This window comes from Canis lupus, chromosome 12 (assembly GCF_011100685.1).
Source record: "Canis lupus familiaris isolate Mischka breed German Shepherd chromosome 12, alternate assembly UU_Cfam_GSD_1.0, whole genome shotgun sequence".
Classification (NCBI taxonomy): Eukaryota; Metazoa; Chordata; class Mammalia; order Carnivora; family Canidae; genus Canis; species Canis lupus.
The window spans coordinates 33,982,791-34,005,866 of record NC_049233.1 but is presented as its reverse complement, the minus strand read 5'-3'; the positions used below and the strand labels follow the sequence as shown (position 1 = coordinate 34,005,866).

General features: G+C 35.7%; 1 long non-coding RNA gene across 1 annotated transcript in view; it reads left to right on the top strand.

Annotated features, from left to right (window-relative positions):
- Positions 1–23,076, top strand: part of LOC119874195 — a 110,557-nt gene that overhangs the window by 19,375 nt on the left and 68,106 nt on the right. The window lies entirely within an intron of this gene.

The following is a 23,076-nucleotide window of genomic DNA, read 5'->3' as shown; positions in this document are numbered from 1 at the left end:
GATCTTTCTTGAATGGTCCAGTTTGTGGTGGCTTAAAAATAATAATGTGAAGATGTCAGTTGTTTTTCTGTATCAGAAGTGTAACTGAAAGTTATTTCTCTTCATTTTTTTAATGGCTTGCAAATTCTTAAAGGTGGTTCTTAGTAAACTGTGTCAGCAGTATCACTACATGAATGAAGAGGAATTTCTTTGTATGGTACTATATCAGACTAACTATTCTAAATAGATACAGAAGATATGGTTGATAGTTATATACTATAGTTGTTTGTGTGTACTAACCAACCTATTAAATCATTTAAGAGATTGGGCTTTTTATGATTATGTTTTCCCTTTTTTACTCCTCTTAATGGCAAAAAGCCAGTAAGCAAAATTAAAAAAAAATATCATCCTCTGAATGTGTTTATTATTAGAAATAATAGTGAATTAAGTATTCTTAACAGGCTTCTTCAGTTGTTATGCACAGAAAAGTATCTCTCACTAATAGACACTCTTTAAATCTTCAGTGTGAAGGTGGTGGACAAGTTAATGTTGCCAAGTGATACTTCATCTGCCTTTCCTAATTTGTATATCTAATTATTATATAAACTTAATGATGCAGTACTTTGAGAGTAGAGGCTTTTTAATGCAAATTAAAACAAAGTAGATTGGAGATTCATTCAGCAGTAGATTGGAGATTCAGTCAGCCTAACGCTAAATGTGAACTTATCATCCAAAGGCTCCAGTGCCCTCCATGGTTAGAGAAATTAATGAATGAACTCCTTCAGGCACCTTAACAACTGAGTAAAATCAGAATCTCTTCATAGTTCTTATTTCAAAAATGACACTGTGAAATCTTATGTATAAGATACTTTTACTGGAAAGAATGTTAGAAAATACAAAATGTTATGCAGTGTGGTAATGTAATATACGCTTGTTTTTCTCAATCTGCTTCCTTGCAGAGACTGAACTGCCATTCCTGAATTTTTGATTTTGGTGTTTTTCAGTAAAAGAGTTAAACTCTTGAAAAGAATAAATGTTTGTTATACCAATGAAGGAAAATGTATGTAAATAAATATCTCATGCCATAAAAGAGTAGCACTTACAAGGAAGACTTCTACACATTTATTTGCAGGATGTCTGATGTTAGTGAATAGAAACTATTGTCCTATTTAAATGATTTATTTGCACTGAGTATTAAGTATGTTGAAATGAGTGAGGGAATTGGTAAGAGTTGCGAATTCAGATATTCAACTTTTGAGTATTGATTGATATTTAGTAATAGATCTTTTAATTGCATATTAAGGAAATTATTTTGCTCAATTCCTTACTCTTTGATTATTGTATTAGCTTAAAATTATCTTTGGAATTATAATCTTTCAACTATGGAATGCCCATCTGGAGAATTTAATTTTGAAACATTTATTCTTTTTCATATACTTTCAGTAGCTTTTATGGCCATATCAGATATGTAGTTTTCTTTTTCTAATTTTCATTCTACTCTCTTACCCCAGTAAATCTGTGTTTTGCTTAAAATAAGTTCTGACAGTCAGACATTGAATAAGAAATTAGGAAATTTGCACACTGTTTGTTCATGGGAGGAATAATGTTCAGCTGTATCGTGAACCAACCATCTAACCTTTCTCCATTTTAGCTTTAGTGTTTGGGCTAATTGTCTCGATTTCTTGTAACTTATTCCTAAATCTTGGAGTAGTTAAAATAAATCATCATGAATTCTTAGAAATTCTAAAAATTTAAGGCTAATTTAATAGCAGAAATTCAGTTTGTCAAAATGCAATTTACTGAAATATTTTTTTTGTATAGAAAAGAATCTATTCAGGGGTTGGTACAAATTCAATGTGTGTGAATGTATGATATGCTAATAGCTAATTAAAACCAGCTTTAAAAAGGCTTTAAGTTTCCCACCTGAAATAACCCCAGTACTAGTATTAGGAGAAGTTATGGTTATGTTTAGGGTTCAAAAACAAGCTCCCAGGGGCTGATGAGCAGTCCTATCTCCTGAATCTTGGATGTGGTGTTTCACTTTTCCTGAAGGAAATGTAAAAATCCTAAGGGTGACTGATATTTAGCACTACTAATTATTTAATTATTTTTAAGTTAGGGAAGAATAGGAGAATACCTATAAAGGCAGAAGGATTTTTTTCTTACGAAGAATGATTAATCTATATCTTAAGATAGTACCTGCGGGCCACAATGCATAAATGCCGTACTGCCCCTCTTGTATCCTTTTCTGATACATGCATGCCTTTATGATTCAGGCTCGTATCCCATCTTCTGATGTCTTGGGCTTTTTAAGCTGAAGCCACATTGACTTTCAGTTCTGCAAACAACCTTACTCTATTTCTTTGCATTTCAAGTCTTTGCCTTAGCTCTTCCCTCTGCATAGATTGAATAGTCTTACCTTACCCACCTCTACCCCAAAATACATACAGCTACACACACATATATACTCGTGTGTGTGTGTGTGTGTGTGTGTGTATATATCTATGTATCTATATATATACACACACACACACACACACTCATGTATACTCATACTCATACTTTAGGTATCATGTCATTTCTTCAGGCTGTGGGCTCCTCCTTTGTGCTGTGATGGGAATCACAAGAAGCAGTTCATCATGTGAAACTCGGGGTTGGGTTGGGGGGGTGAGTAGTATTTCAAGCAGAGGGCACAGCAAGTGCAAAGGAGTAGAGGTTGAATCAAAAATTATAAAGTATTCTGGTTCAGAGTGAGCACAATAGGGTCAGAGAAGTAAACAAGGGATAGGCATTGTAGGGCCTATAGGTCATAGTGATGCGTATGAATATTACTAAGCATCAAATTAGCACTTGTTATTGTGAAAAATTCCTTGAATTTTGGATTCAGTTTAATTAAATGAAAGGACCTTAGTCATGGTAACTGGCCCTACTAGCAAGTGGCTAATATTTTTTTAAAGAATAAATAGCTCGCTTCAATAAATATTAAATGCCTACTTTTATAAACAATAGTGGATGTTAGGGGTTAAAGGATACAAAATTGAAAAATACTTGACCTCTGTGATTGCTAGTAAGAGTGGGAAGAGATAACGTCATGTGGACCAGAAACCGAGGATTACCAAAATTCTATCAGAGATTAGCCACCCCTTCCTGAAGGGATCTCACAAGAAATACATGCTAGGAAAATAAAAAGCCAACAGTAATGTCACTAAGTAGAGCATCCTCTTCAGCCCCTGTATGGAATACTAATGAAACAGGCTACACTAGGGAGTCATTTATTTCACACTCCTTTAGCTTAGAGCCCCCATATGGGGCAGTTCTATTTATGAGAGATCTGAGAGAGTATCTGAGTAGGTGAAAGAGAAAAACAGGGACCTGTCCCAGAGCATACCTTAATGCTTACTGTTGGGAGAAAGAACAGCCACAAGAAAGTTTGTCCACATGGGATAAAGACTATGCCTGTGACTTCATGAACCTTTAGCTGAGTCCCCAAAAATATCAGCAACATTCCCCACCATAGCAACAGTCCTCCCCAAAAATATCAGCAACGTTCCCCACCATAGCAACAGTCCTGCCCTCTCTCAGTCCCCACCTACATATCTGAGGTGGAAGCAGGGGAGGAAGAGGGCATGAAACGGTGCTAATATGTACCCATACTCTCTCTAGATGCCCTCAAACAATTTAGGTGGAATTGGAGTTGGCAAAATACATATGAAATAAGTAATAGTGGTGAATCATGTCCTAGGTAGTGGTAATAATAGTGAAGTACTGGCTGGACATTTATTGAAGGTGTGCTATTACCAAGCATTGCTCTAGATGCTTTGTATTGACTCCCAGTTTAATCTTCACAATACCCCTGTGAAGCAGGCACTGTCATAATTTTACAGATAAAAAAAATGAAGCACAGAAAGGCTAAGTGATTGGCTCAAGGTCACTTAGTAAGTGGCAGAGAACCTAAAGTAAAAAATAAGAGGGGCTAAAGGATTGTGGAAAGCATTTGAGCCATACTTTCCTTAAGTTGAGAACATGAAGTATGGGATATGTTTGGAGAGAAATGTTGGAGTGCAGGGAGCATGCATGCCTGGAAGGTGCCTGGGCGGCCAGACTGCTGCCTGATTGGCCCCTTAGCAGGTCATAGGGAACCTGAAAGCCATGCAGTCAGAAACTGTGCTGGAATATTGTGGAGGTTTTGAATACGTGGCACAAAAATATCTCTTTAAGCTTATGGCATGCTACACTTTTAAATAGTGTTGAATTATAGGATAAAGTTATTATGCAGAAATGTTTTGTTTCCCTTGAAAGCTAGAAAACAAGGAATGGCTCTCCCTGCATTTGTAAATAGGCTGCTGTTTTTCTTTCTTTTTTGTAGTTGTAAAGAATCATTCATGCCAGCGTAGTTAATGAGCTTCCGCAGCTGTTAAATGAAATTATATATTCTGTTCAACTAGGGCCTTCTAATGCTGCCATTGTCTCCTGGCCGTCTTAGTGTCTTCTCTAAGCACCAGGATACTTCTAAATCACAATGGCCTGAGTTGTTCTTAGTCCAGGAGATTCTGAGGTCTGGGTCAGATAAGCCTGAAGAAAGAGAGGCTGTTTTAGCAAAGGTAGCTTTTTTTTTTCTATATCACAGCTGCCCTCTTCAGCAAGCACTGTGAGAAATGCTAGAGGGGAACTATTCACAATTGTGTAAAAATATTTTTAAAGCAAAATTATTATCTATCAAATTATACACAGACCTTAATTTTCAAGCAGGGTACTTAACCAACTACATAGACAGCTATCACTAAGGGACTTGACTCTGACCTTCTTCTCTTCCTTCATGATGGTTCCTTGTTCCACACCTGTCAGAACTGGGCTTCCTGATCAGATCTTTTAGTATATGTTGGAAGATTTTCCAATCCCCCAGTCTATTGTTGCTCCAAATTCAACTTTCCCATCTAATCATCCTCAAGTGTTTCTCTGAAATGCTTATTTTCCTTTTGTGCACTCAAAAAAAAAAAAAAAAAAAAAAAAGGGCACCTCCCCATGTGCCACCAGGAAGTCATTTCTCATTCTGGTGCCACCAGGCTCCACTCTGGGTCTCTGACATGCAAGCTGCGGCCCTCTCCTGCACTGTGCTAGGTGGAGATCTGCCCCCTGCTCTGGCAGTGGAACTGGATACACCAAACACTTTTTGGTGGAAAGGAAGTAACTCCAGATTGGGACTAACTGTGCAAGCCTCTCTCATTGCACAAGAGTTACAAAACTCTGTTGCTTCTTCATATATGCCTCTCTTTCCAAACACCTAATTCTCTCTCCTCCTCCATTGAAAGAATGTTTAGATTTCTTTCCACAAACATTTCTACCATATATTTACCATAGGAAAAAAATATTTGCTAGGTAGTATTTGACTATCTGCTACCTAAAAAACCAAGTCTTCCATAGGTGGCCAGTTGTTTTGTTATTTATACATTTGGGCTGTTTGCATACTGGGTGTTATTAATCTAATTGTGTTAGTCTCATCATCAGTTACATCTATTCTTAATACTACAGAAGTATATGCATTCTCTCCTAAGCTCTTTTGCATCTCTTCACCTTTTAAGAGGAAGTTAATTTCAATTAAAAGTGATGAGGAAAATATTTTTGAAGAGGCATTGCTTAATAAAGAAAAGAAAACCATGAGAGCTTTTCGAGTCTGGGTCTCTATATTACTAATGAGATGTTAAAAATACAGTCTGGAGCCTATCATATATTCTGTTATGAGAGCATGGCTATCTGTGGCCACATAGGCCACTTCTGAAATACTGATTAATAACCATTTTCAAATAATCTGATGCCATCTCCACCAAATTAATCTCAACTAATGAGAGTCCTTTCTGGGCTTTACAGATCTGCTCAGAGATAGGTAATAAAAGGTTTATATTCGAAGACTGCTGCAGTGGTGGTATTTATGCAGCTTGGCTAGAGATCCTCTCTCAACATGGTGGGTTTAGGATGAAGACTGTCCCTGGCATTGTGCAGCACGGTAGGAACGTTGGCCTGCTGACTAAACAAATATGATTGCCAAAGTGAATTATTAAATTCCAACTGTCCTTACTTGCTAGAGAATTTCACTCCTTTCTCTCCCACACAGCTTCCTACTTTTTATTAGATGAATAGTTTTCAGCTCTTGCAATAATTGCTGTATTTTGCTACTCATTACTACAGCAGTTTCCCACTGTTTATATTTTGAAACTAGCACTTGGAAGAGTCCCGTGGAAGAAGAACAAATAAATATGTGTGTGCATCTGTGCAAATATTTATCTAAAATTTCATTATTAAAAGTCCCAGTGAACTTTCAATCTTACTGCTGTGCCTTGTATCACTTCTGAGACAATCACATCATCAGGCTACTGTTACTTTACTAAACATGGGTGACTTCATTCCAGTGTTTCCTTTAGAGGACTATTTGGGAGACTCCCTTCCAATAGAGGAAGTGGGTTGATGAGGGCCAGTGTTCTCATTCCAGATCCTTCACATCTCTGAAAAGCTGCATCCTTTGTAGAAAATAGATCTGTATGTGTGCCAAAGTAACCCTGATGTTCATCAGGGGAGGGAGAGGAGGTCACATATTCCTTGTCTGTTTCAGCAGTAATCCTCCCATTTGGCAGGAGTTTGAGAGGAAGTATTTAACAATGGGATTTTATAAAATTCAATGTAGTAAAGAATGTTTTTATATTTGAATGGATCTAAGGAAGTTTTCTTTTTCTCCCCCCTGATAAGTGGAGGGTATTTAAGGGTAATGGTATCTGTGGATTTGTTGGGAGGATTTGGCTCTTTTATTGAACTTTGTGGAATAATTATTTTTCCATTTTATCATTTCCATGAAAGGTAATCCTCAGAATAAAAAGCTGTAGCCTCTTCATGCTGATCTTAAATATTTTGCATAAGGGGAATTAGTGAGGAAATAACAGTCTCTCAGGAAGGTTTAAAACTGTGATTTTATTCAGCAACCAGAGCTCTTTTAATGTCTCCAGCCATGCCAGAAACTATGAAGTTATTTTCTCTTCCATACAAGCCTTAAACTCACGTAGCTTTATGTTAAAAAAAAATTTTTTTTAAATCGCACAAAACAGAGTAGAGACAATGTTCTTGTCATCATCTCCTGTTTGCTTCCAACCATGTGAGGTCTCCAAGGGCTGAAGACAAGTTTCCTTGGGCTAGGGTACCTATCAGTTAGGGTCAAATGGCTAGTTAGCAATTACAGTTGAAAGAGGCCTTCTGCTGAGGAACAAAGGTAGATTCCTTTCCTGTAGGATCTAGTAGGTTTACAAGTCTAGGATACAAAAATAGTTTTGGTCTTCATTAGCCAGTAACCCATGCCAACATAACACAGAGCAGTAGTTACTCAAAAGTGTTTCAGTCAGTGTCTGCTACCAAAACAAAGAAGGGCAAAATAATCACTAATGAACCTTTCAGATTATGGTAAAGTCTATTTTGACTTTGTTAATATCTAGTCCTTTTCTTTAACAGTAACTTTAAGTAGATTTACTTGGTACAGGATCATCAGAACATTGTAAACTCTTCCTTTTATCAGGAACATTAAGTTACTTGGGCCACATCTGTCAACTGGCAGCCCCACCAATTAGACATCCAGACAATATTTCATTGTCTCCTGATCTCCAGCATCACATTTTGCACAAATGAAATTCATCCATTCATTTGATAGGTGTTTATTGAGACCTTCACACAGAGATGTGGCAAAGAAAAATGCAGCCTTATTTCAAGGAGTTGGCAACTTAAAAGTTGATTAAAAAACATGGTAACCATTGATTGCATGACAGAACCTCTGGTAGAAGTCCTGTCGAGGGTTTTAGGAGAAGGGGTGTACAGAGAAGATCTGTTTAGCTTAGTGAGAATCAGGAAAGTTTTAAAAAAAAAAGTTTTTCAATATATCAAGGGACAAGCATACCCTGGGCAAATGGATCAGTTGAGCTGATACACTGGAAAGATAAAGAGCATGTACAGAGGATGGAAATGTGGGTTGCAGAGCCCACTCAGGATCTGAGTGGATCATACTGCCCGAGTAAGTGTGAGAAGAGGACCATGACTGTAATTGAGGAACATGACATTTAAAGGTGAGCAGAGGAAGATGCCAGAAAAGGAGCCAGTAGAGGAGGAGAAAAATGAGGCTTCAGGTGTAAAAGGAGTAGAAAATTCAAGGAAGGAGAAGTCAACAGTATAAACAGCTCGGCAGAGACGAAGGCATTTTAGTCTTGAACAGAAGTGGCATTTTCCTGTGAATAAGAAATGATGGATGGACATAGAACAGGTGTGAGCTGGGACACAGTAATATGCTTTATGACAGAATGTACCACATGAAATAGGGAGTAGGTTAGGTAGGTCATGCTTGAGATGGATGAAAATAGGGAAGAGAGGGAGGTTGGAGAAGCTGCTGTGAGCATAGAAAAGAAGCTGACTGTGGAAGCTATTCTGTGCTTCACTGAGAGCCAGCTGAGATTAGAGGCCATAAATTTGGAGAGGCATGTATCCACTTGTTGGTGTCACTTTTTTCCAGCCTTGAATTCAAGTCCAAATATAGGCACAAAGGAGGGGAAGTATTGTGTACTAGAAATCCCACCTGAGAAGGACATGTGCCATGAGTTTGGAGTGCAGTACACCATCATTATAAAGGGAACATGATGTTATGTGCAACTTTTGACTATTTTGGTAAATTATATGTTGGACTTAGGTGGAAGCAGCTGTTTTGTCCCTCTGTCCTTCCGTCAGCACCCAAAGTCTTTGGTGGTGCCACGACCTCAAAATGCTGAGATCCCACAGACCTGGTGTGGCTCAATAGAGTGTTTAGAGTGGAATGCTTCATTTCTGTGATTTATCATGCTTATTTCCCTCTTAAGTATTCCAGATTGACCTATATACTTCAGTGCTTCACTGTGTATAGCAGTACCTGATTTATTTGACCCCATTCAGGAATCAGCCAATCCTCATAATTGAATTTTCTAGATAAGTGAATTATATCCCATTTAAAAATAAAACAACTAAACAAGCAAAAAAGACAATTTTTAAGATGTATTTCTAATCGGTCTCTATACAGAGAATAATGGACTTTATTTATAGCAGGTTCTTGATAACTTAGGGCCATGGTTATAAATATAAATTAATGGACTATATATGCCAGTTGAGTGCATTCAGGCCTCTGGGATTTTTGTTTGTTTTCAGTTTTGGTTTTGGGTGTTTAGGAGTTTTGGGGGGTCATTTCCTTGATAATTAGTCTATCATATCGCATATCTTACATTGTTTTCTGACTGCTAATCTGACTAGAATGTGCCTTAAAAGCAAGGATTTCATGCCTGATACTTCTCTATCCCACATAGCACCTAGAACAATGCAAATAGAAACTCCATAAATACGTTGTTGATTTCTAAAAATAGCACAGTTCTCTTAATGTTGACTAAAATCACATTACCTTTTTTGGGGGGAGAGGGGCAGTCTTCAGTATTTTCAAGTTAGGCTTAATGTCAGTTACAACTCATTCTTTTTTCATGTGAGTTGCTCTTTTGTCCCAGTTGGTACTTGTTTGACTCATTACCTAAATTTAAATAGGTATTTACATTTTTCCATAAGACATCCCAAGAGCTGCAGTTACATCACCTTCTCTGTAAGAAATTTCTTAGGATTGCTCCCTAATTGTTAAGTTAGAATCAGCCCATTGCACTAATCTGTCAAAGTTCTTTTGGATCCTGATTTAGCTATTCAAAAGAATTTTACATCAGGAAGCCTTCATTCTCTAGTTTAACTGAAGATATTAATAAAGATTAAAACTGTTGCGTAGGAAATGTCCAGTCAACAACAGTACCATAACCCTGACTCTCAGTGCTCTCTGCCAGGTTGATCTCTATCCAGTCCTCAGTTCCTCTGGAGCACAGTTGTTCAGCAGTTGTGAATCTTCCTGATTATATTAGGGTCCAGACTAAATTTCTCCACAAGGACATGAGAGACTTGATCAAATACTCTTTGTCGAACACCTTTTCTCTGCCTGTTGAGTAATCCAATCAAAAGGAGAGGAAATAAAAATCAACAACCATGTTGTACTAATACTACCTGCCCGCCTTCTCTCCCACCCAGGTCCTTCTCAGAAAAGATAAAAGATGATTGTGGATATCAGACACAGGATTTCAGACATTAGTTCATTCATTTAATAAATATTTATTAAGAAATTATTCTAAACCCCCACCCTGTGCTAAGAATTTAGGATACAGCTGCGAACAAGTCAGACATGGTCCCTGCCCTGCCCAGAAATGTCCGTTATTGCCTGGCTGCTCTCAGAGAGGCTGAAGGGTGGGACTTGAGTATAAAGCAGCTGTTCTAAGTAGGAGACAGACCAAAGCTGGGACATAGCATGTGCAGAAGCGGAAGCTTTTCAAGTTACTGAAATTATAACCTAAAATATGGTGTCAGGTCTCAAGAGATTGGGAAACTGAACTATGTAGCAAATAAACCGTAAGAAGTTGAGCAGCTTGTTTTCTAAAACATTTGGTGCTAATAGACTTCACTCCAGTCATTCAAGTGCATACTACCAATAACTTTCACACACACTGGTTAACATGTTATAAAAATGGCACTGTCATCTGAAGTCAATGTCTTTGAACTTAGAACTGCCATGTAAGAATTTCAATTCTTTTGCCACAGGGGGAAAAAAGACCTAACAGAACAATGAATCAATTTTTTACTACATTGCCTAAGTCTAATGTTCTTCGGAGAGTTTTCAGAGAATTGCTTATGCAACATCCATCTCTCCCACTGTTCGAAAGGGCTATGTTAATCATTTTCTGAAAGCCCTTCTTTGTTTAGTCCTTTTTTGTTGGGCTACACCTGGGCTCTTACACAGACTTCAAAGTTAATCATACCTCATTCACAGATCTCAAAAGGACCATAGGTGTAGGTGGAGAAACATGAGATAATGGGCCTAAGACCCCTGTTTTACCCTGGCTTGGTTCCTTTTCCCATGTGCCAGTGTGGCTTATATCTGAGTCCAAAGTTTAGTAGCCCCACTAGAAAAGACTGCATAAAAGTAATATTCATTCTTCCTTTGGAGTCCGCTCCTTTCAAGAGCCTGGGTATCCAGCTTTCCTTCACCCCTTTAGGGATCCTATAGGCCAAGGTTGTTTGTACTCAAACCCAGAAGCTACCTGTGAGACAGAGGGGAAAGCCATGTCTGTTTGTTTGTTTGTTTTGTCTTGCTATTGCTGTTTTCTTCCCCTCCTCTATGTATGTTCCTGTAGTCTGTACTTCACAGGCCAATCAAATCCCTGTTTCTCTGTATAGTAGCTCCCAGTATAAATGTGTGTAACCTCAGTTGTTAACACGTGGAATTCAGCATACATATGATGCCAGATATACACCAGACCCACTCCCTTGCTTCGTTTGGTTTCAATAAGAAAGGCCTTACCTGACCCACATGTCCATTTAAATAGCACTCCCAACTGATCACTTAAACATTTATACTTTCCCTTAAAGCATTTATCACATCTGTCAGATTGTTAATTTCTTAATTGATTTTTGTCCCTGTGTGGGTACCATGAGATGAGGGACTCATTACTATATCCCTAGAGTCTAGAACAGTGCCTGGTACATAGTAAAACCCTTAAAATTTTTTTAAAGGAAAAAGTCCGTATTACATTTTGACAGTTAAGAACCTTGAGCTTCATCTTAATGAGGAAGTCACTATTATCATGTGTTTTAAAGTTTGTTATATTGAAGTTAAGAACTTGCCCAAGGTCACACAAGCAGTAAGTGGAACCAACATCCAAATTCAGACCTGCTGACTGTATTTATTCATATGACCCTATAAAATGTCTCAAAGTAGAGATAAATCAATTTTATAAATATTTATTGATATTTCTTTATAGAAATAGCATTGTGAACATAAAGAGCAGTGCATTAAACTTTATCACAAGCAACTCCTTAGATATATCAACTTCTTACCAGAATGAATAAGGCAAGATTATCAATTATAATTAATCTGAAGTTTACATATCAATCAAGTACTCCAGTTTTTCTCCATAAACTCTTAACATGGAATATTTATGAAAAACAAATGGCCAATTCAATTTTATTTTTCATTCCTTTAAGCCTAATTCTAAGGTAACTGTTCATTCCTCAACATTTAACTTGTGTTGCTTTCTTTTCCTCCCCTTTGGAAAGAGGAGTGGATAGTGGGGAAATACAACTTTCATGTTTATAAATTATGCTCCTTCCAAACCCACAGATGTCTCTTGCTTCCCTAGAGACACTTGGGCACTGGTGGTTAAGCAACTAGATTTGGAGCCCATCAGATTTTTTTTTTTTTTTTAAGCATCTGAACTTTTTCTTTCTTGCCTTGCAAACTCTCTAGCCTTTAGATGAGTTGGAAAGGTTATGTACAGTTCTCAGATGAATTTTCAAATAGTAGAGTTTCTGTTTTTTTAATAAAGATTTTCTTGGTGGAGAGGAGACAGAGTGGACTGGGCCAAAAGTTTTGATTTTGCAAAGGTAACAAGATAACATATTCTTTTATCAAAAGATATTTTTTACTGAATTACAACTGACATGCAATATTATATTAGTTTCAGGTAGTGGATATGATATTTTTATGCATATGAAATGATCATCATGATAAATCTAGTTACCATCTGCCACCATACAAAGTATTACAGTATTACTGCCTATATTCCCTATATTGTACATCACATCCCCATAACTTTCAAAGACTTTTTATCATAGTTTATTTTTCTCATCCTGAAACATACTTTTAATATAATGGAAGAAATGGAGATCTGTGATTAATCTGTTAAACACAATTAGAAAGATACAGAGATTAAGTACTACTGTAACAAAGTCCCAAGATATTATACTACAGTTTGCTTTTAAAAATTCACATTTTCTTCTTTGCTTGAGTCTACTGGGTTCTGTTTTGTATCAAAAGAAAACATTCTGTCATGTCAATATACAATAGCAGCAAAAACTGCACAAGGATACCACCCTCAGTGCTGCTGAAAAGAAATCATTTTCAAAAGTTTTCTTAAAATATATGGAGTCACCTATTCAGGTTTCACTAAATATAATCAGCCACCTGAGAACGTTTTTATATTTTTGCTACTATTTTAAAAGCACAGTCAATTGCTGTGTGGTGAGCAAACATCTTTTATTTCAACGACCTAAAAAAGAGCATTACATCATTTGTCTAAATTTCATCATTGTGAAGCTAGGTGCTCGTATGTCTTTCTTTGTCTTAAAAATTGTTGAAACATTGAGAAAATGGTAACCAAAAAGTTCCCAAAGAAAAATGATTCATAATCTTCTTATTCACACCCAAATATTTTAGTTTTTGCCTATTAACACACAGTGTGTCCCATTTTTTTCCAATTTTTTATTTGAATTCAAGTTAGTTAACATTATAGTGTATTATTAGTTTCAGGGGTAGAATTTAGTGATTCATCCGTTGCATATAACACTCAGTGCTCATTATTTCACATGCAGTCCTTAATGCCCATCACCCAGTTACCCTATCCCCCAATCCATCTCCCCTCCAACAACCTTCAGTTTGTTCCCTATAGTTACGTTTGCCTCCCTCTCTGCTTTTATCATATTTTATTTTTCCTTCTCTTTCCCTATGCTCATCTGTTTTGTTTCTTACATCCCACATAGGAGTAAAATCATATGGTGTTTGTCCTTCTCTGACTGACTTATTTCACTTAGCATAATACCCTCTAGTTCCATCCATGTTGCTGCAGAGGGCAAGATTTCATTCTTTCCGATGGCTGAGTAATATTCTATTGTGTGTGTGTTTTTTTTTTTTTTTGTGTGTGTGTGTGTGTGTATATATATATACATCACCTTCTTTATTCATATACCTGCCAATGGACATCTGGGCTCTTTCTATATTTTGGCTATTGTGGAGTGTCTCCCATTTTTGTACAGATGTAGTCATGTGGTACATTGAAAGTAGTGTTGTGCTTTTTGAAAATATGTTGTACTTAATACATTGATCACTTAAATGACTACATCTTGTTGATATACCACTGTATCAAATTACTGTACTGTTAAAATTGTTTTCATTTTGATGACAAATATTTTCATATAGTTTTTTATTCAATCCCTTTATTTTTTATGGTAAACTAAATTAAGCAATATCACCAAGTCAAAAACAGATTTTTTATCTACACAAAAATATAACAGATTTGCTGCAGCCATGCCTATGCCATGTGTATGTTTAAATGTTGCTAATTTAGTAGTTTCAACTTGCTGGTGCCAAAAACTCATTTACTTGAATCTTTTAATTACAAAAAAGTAGTGATCTCTATATGTTATCATTTGTATTTATTCTTTTGGGAGTTACATGCTCATCTCTGTGGAAGCAAGCATTTCTTGACTTCCTTATTGCATATTGAAACATTGATAGTCAAGGAAAAATAAAGACATTGCATGATCCCCAAAGAATTAACTTGAAATTGTATATAATATCCCATGAAGTTGTAAGAGCCTGTAAAGTATCCAAATATATCTGATCCTCTTGTACTTTTCTAGTATCAATAGATATTAATATAAAGCTTTTAGAACCAGGATACACTTCCATTCTTTCATACTTTCCCTGTTTAGGGTGTGCATGTTTACATAGATGCTGAGAAAGGCAAACTTGAGTTTATATTTTAACTCAGGTTAGATAGAGCAAGCTTAATCCTCAATTTCCTCATCTGTGTGGGTTTATTTACAAACTATGCTATGGTAAATAGCATTTGCCATGGGGCTCAGAATATGAAAAGCACTCAAAACTGTTAGCTATTATTATTAAAGTCTGATCAGTCATGATAACCCAGAACTGTTATGTAGTTTATTCAGGTAATTCAGTGGAATTAATTTTAATCAACGCATTTTCCTTTTCTATTTGGGAAATTTATAATATTCAATGTTGACAGTAATTGATGGCATTAGAGTTTCAAACATACTGTACCAGATGTATTTCCTGAAGGAAATCTAAGTGGTGAAAGCATGCTCTCATCATCCTGAAGTGCATCTAATACCTCTGCCTATCTACATGGAAGGATTGTGCAGCAGTTAGTATAATGTGGTAAACATGAGTTATCCATTATGACTTTATAAGTTGTTTTTTTTTTTAAATTTATGATAGTCATCAGAGAGAGAGAGAGAGAGGCAGAGACATAGGCAGAGGGAGAAGCAGGCTCCATGCACCGGGAGCCCGATGTGGGATTCGATCCCGGGTCTCCAGAATCGTGCCCTGGGCCAAAGGCAGGCGCTAAACTGCTGCACCACCCAGGGATCCCCAATTATGACTTTATAACCTAAAAGCAATAACATGACAAATAGAAACATTTGCTTTGTCTTTCATTAATTGACAATGAATAAATCATAACAGATTTCATTAATAAGAAACAAACTATAATAATGGGAAATAAGCTGAACAGTTTAAGCAAAAGGAAATATAGGAGCCATAGTGGAACACAGGTTGAGTACCAATCAAGAATTCAGGCATCCTGCTGTATAGTAGGAGTATGAGCTGTAACATCAGGCAGACCCAAATCTGAGCTTCTCCATCACTCACTAGTTCTGTGACTCTGGATAACCTCAATCTCAGAAGAAGGAAAAAAAGCCTTTTCTTTTAAGTACACCTTTTGTGGCCTAGTAGGCACACAGTAAATACTTCTTTGCTCCTTATCTTCCTCTAATCACAAAGGTAATGTGAAATACATACCAACCAAAATATTTTTGAAATCTGTCAGTGACTCAGCATCTCCATCTAGCAGAATATAAAAGAACTGGAGTTATTAAATTTGGAAGCCCATTTAAGAGAAATGAATTTTCTTCTTTTCTAATATAGACATTTCTAATATAAGCATATACATACATTTCCTTCTAAACATGTCTTAAATGTATCCCACAAATTTTGATGTGTTTTCATTTTCATTCAGTGAAAAATGCTTTCTTATTCTCTTGTAATTTCTTTTATGACTCATTGGTTGTTTACACATATTTTGCTTAATGTCCAAATATTTGGGGATTATACAGATATCCTTTTATTATTTTAACTTCTTTGTAGTCCGAGAACATCTTCTGTATGAATACAGTCCTTTTAACTGTATTGAAATTTGTTTTATGGTTCAACACAGTCTATTTTGATTAATGTTCTGTGTGTACTTGAAAAGAATATGTGTTCTGTTGTTTGGTGGAGTGCTCTATAAATATTAATTAAACCAATCTGTTTCATAGTGTTGTATAGCTCTGTCATTACTGATTTTCTGTCTGTGTGTTCTGTCTACTACTGAAAGAAGCATATTTAAGTCATCAACTTAACTATAATAGTAATTGTCTATTTCTCCTTTGAAGTCTCCTAATTTTTTTGCTTCATATATTTTTGAGTTCTATTATTAGATACATATATACACTTATAATCGTTATAAGTTTCTGCTGTATTGACTCTTTTATCAATATGAAATGTCTTTGACTCTCATAATACTTCTTGGGGTCTGCTTTATCTGTTCCTGATATAGCCATTAAAGTTTGCTTATGCATATTGTATATCTTACCAAACTTTTACTTTCAACCTATTTGTGTTTTTATATTTAAAGTGTATCTCTTACAGATAGTATATAGTTGAGTCCGGCTTTTTATACAACTTGGGCCCAATAATGTATGTCTTTTGATTAGAGTATTTACTCCATTTACATTTAATGTAACTAGTGATATAGTTGAATTTGGGTCTGCCCCTTTCCTATTTGTTTTCCAATTGTGTCATATTTCTAGTTCCTTTCCTACCTTCTTTCATGTTAAACAAATATTTTGTAGTATATCTTTTTAATTCTGTTGGCTTTACTTTTTTTAAGATTTTATTTATTTATTCGCAAGAGTCATAGAGAGAGACAGAGACATAGGCTGAGGGTAGAAACAGGCTCCCTGTGTGGAGTCTGATGCAGGACTTGATCCCAGGACCCTCAGATCACGCCATGGCCAAAGGCAGATGCTCAACCACTGAGCCACCCAGGTCCCCTTCTGTTGGCTTTTATAGCTATATTTCTTTGCATTATTCTTCTAATAGTTACTATAGGGATTACAATATGCTTCTTTATCATGATCAACTTAAAATTATTATTGAAGTAATTTTGGAAATGTATATATGTATATATATATATACACACATATATATATCTTACAACTCTATAGTTTCATTTATCTCCCCTCCATCCTTTCTGTCGTTATTGCCATGTATATTACATCTGTATATTTTAGTTTTATTTCTATTTTTGCTTTTTTACATATGTATATTTTAAAACCCAAAATACCATGTTTTACATTTTGCTTTAAGCATTCCTATATCTTCAAGAGATTAAGGGATGAAAAGAATAAAATTGATGTTAAAATCCCTGGGTAGTTATTAAAATGAATTATGTCTCTAAAATCTTATAATTCATAATTATAATTTTATTAGTTATGAGAATTTCCAACTTTTTTTTATTATTATTAATTTAAGAAGTATACCAAATATCCAGTAAAGAACAAGAAAAGTGCTGGGCAGTCAACTAGACTCATTCATTCTCTGATAAAATCTTAGTCAAATGATACACCATCATTATTATCATGGACTTCAGGTTTGCTTCTCAAAAGGCAAAACTGAAAATATAAAATTCTTGACCTCCAAAGATCTACCTACTGCATTTTAAATCATTTAGTATCATTAATTATAAATTTTTTAAAAATCAAGTTTTGTTGATTTATTTAGAAATTTATTTAGAAATTTATTTAGAAATTTGTTTAGAATTTAGTAGCAGTACTTTACTATGATAATATAAATTAATGACAAGGAAAGCCTTGTAAGATAGTACTTGTTTGCACGTAATGTACATTTCTTTCCAACTGAATAGAGAAACAACCAACATTGCTTTAGGTTACAGTGACACCTGGTGGTACTGTTTTGTTTTTTTTTTTAATATTTTCTAATTTGATCTATTTGTCTGGAACTTTTTTAAAGTAATCATTTTATCAGCTAGGATGTGCCTTAAGACACCTCTCCCTTCCCAGTCCTACATTCTTTTCTGTGGCAGGGATACTTGAGCCAGAAGCCCTACTAACAAGAGCAGCCGATAACTCTTACATTTCCACCTTAGGCTTAAGAAAGAGATCTATGCCCTCGCAAAGGAGAAAACTAATTAAGGCAGAAAGAATAGACCTTATTACATGCTAAACATGAAATATTAAGGCTAATATTAAGACTAATAACATGATATGAAGTGTTTCTACAGATATGTATTTATTGAGAGTGAACTTGGCATACTTCATGAGATACATCTGTATTATTTTACTATTTTATAGATGGAAAAGTGAGGCTCTGAAAGAGTTGTAGAGAGTACTCAAAGTTAGAGTTAACCAATTTGATTAAATCTATAGGGAGGCCAGAACTAGTTGAACCCTTTGTCTAATTTTGTGAGAGAATTTTAATTCTAATTTAAAAATTAAATCTGTATATATAGATTTATACAGATATTTATAGACATAATTTTATGTATGTGTATAATATATATTTTTTAGATAGAAGTATGAGTACATTCTCTTTTTAAAAAAGTTTATTGCCAATAAAGTTGAAATTTTCTTTGATACCCAGCCCTACTTACCTCTTCCTTTCCCCAGAGGTCATTACTGCTGTCATTTTATATGTAGCTTTAAAGAAATGCCCCTACACACACACACACACACACACACACACACAAGCACTTTGTTTTAAATATAGAGATGGGTTGTGTGTTTGGTACATAAAAGGTAGTATCTGACCAAAGTAACTTTTTGTTGGTAAAACTTCTTCAATGGAGAGATTAACCTCATCAAAATATGAACTCTTGCCACTATTAATAATATTTTGATACTCTGCAGCACTGTCAGTTATTTCTAGAGTTCATTCAGATGTCAGCAGTAAATACTTAAGATTTAACCGAAATATTGGCAGGACCACCATTTGAGTTTTCTCATGAATGTTAGTGTGGCAACACTGCCAGAATACCAGTGTGACCCTCCCATCACTATGCCTGGAGCCAAATTTAGCACACTTTTAAACACAGGACTCATAATAATTATTTATCATAGCTGAAGTTGTCAGAATAACATGTAGTTTGTAACTTTGCTCACAGAATATATGGAGAGAGGACTCCAAAAATTGCCTTTTAAAAATGTTTTTGAACCCACTTTTTCTGCCACTTTCATTGAAAAATCCATGTATATTTTCATGTAAACCTTTAGCCCCCATAATGTTTTTTTAAAAACAACCTTAAAAATAAATAAATAAATAAATAAATAAATAAATAAATAAATAAATAAATAAAAACACAACCTTAAATTGCATACTTCATAGGAAACTTATTATATTGATACACAGTAAAAAATATTAATTCATCCACATTTTATTTTCTGGGTACAACGACTTAAGTGAAATAGTATGTGTAAAGGAAAAAATAGCTAGAGAAACTAAGAGCCTAAAGAATTTTTAAGGAAAGCGTACTTGAATAGGTTACATCACACTGATTGGTCTCCTAACTCTCATTGAATCTACTCACAGCATTCTACACAAAGGTAACACAAACCTTTGGCTATTCCCTCACAACTATGGAGTTTATTAGATTTTAGATTTAAGCCACAGTGAGAACTTGAGACAGAATCACTTTTGGCAAAGGACAAAACTTTGGTGATCAAGGAGAAGAGCTTTTTTTTTTTTTCTCCAGGATAAACATGAAAGGTTAACTAAAGAAGGAGTGGACTTTCTCAGAGCAAATGACTTGAAAATAAAACCATGGCATTTTTGAGTTGGATAAATCTCCAACTCATAAAACCTCTTAATTTTATGAAGATATTCTGCACTTTTATCTATATTAAAGTCACCCTATTGATTATTCATGTCTTGTAACATGGTGGTAGTGAGGTAGTCTATACTTGCAGTTTTCCTTAGGATCTCAGATAAATACAAACTAGAGTAAGAGTAAATTTACTATACATGAAGGAAGCTCAAAAAAGAGTGTGTGTCATCACATTTAATTAGAATTTTCTTATAGTTGTTTCCTGGCTGTATATTTCATTATTCATAGAGAATATGTTTGTCACACTTGGATTTAGGTTCCAGCTGACAGAGAGGGGTGATAGTTTCTTATTAAATCTTCATCTCACAAAATGGGCAAAATGAAAGTGGCATGGGAGTTGAAATGATAAGTGGAAGAAAAAAAAGAAATGATAAGTGTATGGCCTGGGTGAGAGAAGAGAGCAGGTGGCAGAGCAGCTTATGGAGCTGTGCCCATAGCATAAGATGCAAGCAGGCATCCTCACCAGGGAATACACAACACCTTAAGATGCAACAATGGTGGGAGACCTAGAGCCTAAGAATTAGTAACACCCATGATAGACAAGGCATGAACAGCAGAAAATCCTAAGTACACAAGATACATCAAGCTTCAAAAGTGGTAACTGGTTTTTCTCCAGTCATTAATGGTGCTGTGAAGCTGCTACACTTTAACCTAAAAACTGAGATTTGGAGAAGGCTACTATGTGTCCTAAAAGCTGATGGGTACTATTGCAGAATATTTTTAAATCAGTTAATAGGTAAAAGATTTTTTAAATACAAAATGTACCAAATGTAATCAGATATAATATACACTTGAAATAAGTATCTTTTCATTTAAGCACTCAAAGTGACCAAATTACTAGTTTGTCAGAGATTGGTTTTATGTGACTAAAATGCCTATGAAATCAGAAGCTCTACTTGAAAGAGTAGATTTCTTGTTTTGACAGGAACATCTCTGATTTGTCTTTGGGTGGTTAAAATAATCATTTTATGTAACTAAAATTATTTTAACGACTATATTTAGTTAGGGTGTGGTTCTTCCCAGTGAGAACATTTAAACTCTTAAATGATTATTCAATAGTCAGAACCAACTATTAGGGTCATTTCCTTCCTTTCTTGTCCATTTATAAATTGTTTACATGCACTTCTCCTCTATTTGTATTCTGATTTCTCTTCATTTGGAATCCATCACACACACACACAAAAAAATTAAATCAAACTGCTGTCATGAAAAGTTAACTTTCCAAAAGGTTTTGCTGTCACTTAAGAAAAGATTGCTTATGATGCAGAAATTTATCTTTTTAGCCACAAGCTCCTTGGAAAAGCAAAGCAGCCTGACCTTGAATTATTTGAGAATTTAAAAACATATTTTCAGGAACTGGTTAAGTACTCATTATTTAAATATTTAAAACTCAAATAATCATATTCAAATTTTTAACAAATTGCCAGGTGGCACAGTGGCATCATACATTTACTCATCATTCATTCATCAAACATTTACTGGGAACTTCCTATAGTGTCAAACAAACTTGGCTACAGGTTGTAAAAAACTTTTAATTGCAAATAAATTGCAAATAATTGCAATAAAGTCTAAGTGCTGTGACAGAAGAATATGTAGAGTACCCTTATGGTACTTTGTGAGATGTGAACAGTTCCTCTGCAGGCTGGGGGAAGGGCACTGATATTATGGATGGCGATGGCCAGGGGAGGCTTCAGAAGACAAAATATTGGATTTGGGGTTTGAAGAATGTGTGGGCATTCACCACCTGGGGTTAAGTGGAGGTGCAGAAGCAGAATAAAGAATAGGCTCATCTGATTTAGTCCTTCAAGATGGACTCCTCCCTTCCATTATGACAGGATTAAATATGCCTTGAGTGTGAATTCATAAACTTTATAGCCCAGATCCACTAAAGGTATTGTGGGTATTCTTCCGAGCTCTTTCCTTCATCACCCCTCTTCATATTCATTCCCTCTCTGTCACCCAAGCCACACTTAGGAATTACCCAGACTTCTCCATCTCCTCAAGCAGTCATTCACTGAGTTCTGTTCTTTTTCTAATTTCTCATATTTATTTTCTGTGGGTCCTTACTGCTACTTACTTCCCTGATTAAGACTCTCATACTCTCCTCTATACTATTAATCCTTTTCTTATTTTCCTTACCTGCAATATTACATGTGGAGTAAACTCTGAAGCACAAGCATGGTCCTGCCACTTGCCTGCTTATAACTTTCACTGACCTGCTCAGTATGGAGATAATGCCCATATTTCTTAGCCTGGCATAGAGGACCCACATGCATCTTTGGCTCTAACTCTACTGAACTTTTGAAGGTCTCAGCATACGTTATCTTTTTCTTTCTCCAGCTTTGTGACTGTTCTTTCTGGTACATCTAAAACTACTCTATCCCCTTTCCTGCCCACCCCTTCGAAACCCATACTGGCACCATCTAGAGTTAGCCAACCTCATTCAGTCTTCAAGACTCAGCCTAGGTATCAGCCAATTCAGAAGTGTCATTTTGACCCACCACAGCACTTGTCACTCCTATAACAATGGCTTATGCATCTGTCTGGAAGATTAGGCCATGTTGTTCTTTGAGCAAGGATGATACCATTCATTTCTCATCACTCAGAATTTAACACATGGTTGATATATGACAGGCACTCACAAATGTTCGATGAATGACTCAACAATGTCCAGTAATAGTTTGAAATTAGGTGCCACTCTGGTTTACAGTGTGGTATGGAAGGTGGTTTTGTGATATACAGTATTGATGGTTTGCTTTTTCACCCAAGTGTTTAGTGCATCATAGATCAATAATAAATGAGTCCAGGAACCACTTGAATAAATCATTTTTAGAAAAGAACTTTAGGTATCGACTAACTCCATTCATGTATATGCCTCAATTACAGATTTACTTCCTTCCAAATAGATTTGACTTTTTAAATTTCAGCATTTTGTTAGCAATTTACAATACAGCATTTTATGCATATAACCTGTGTCCTAGCATATTTACATTTTCTCATTTGATTGAGTTTATGACTATGTAACCCGTAATTAAAATAACTTGCAGTAATTACACTGATGGATAGTCTTCTTGTCTGCAGGCACAGTTTAGCCATTGTTCTCAGTTACATGCAGGAGTGAGCTGGAACAAAGTTGTATAGCTCAGAGAGCAAGAGGCTGGATTTCACATCTTCGCACATAGAGAAAGGAAAGGGGCGCCATTTAAGGGGTGGATGAATCTTTTGAGACCAT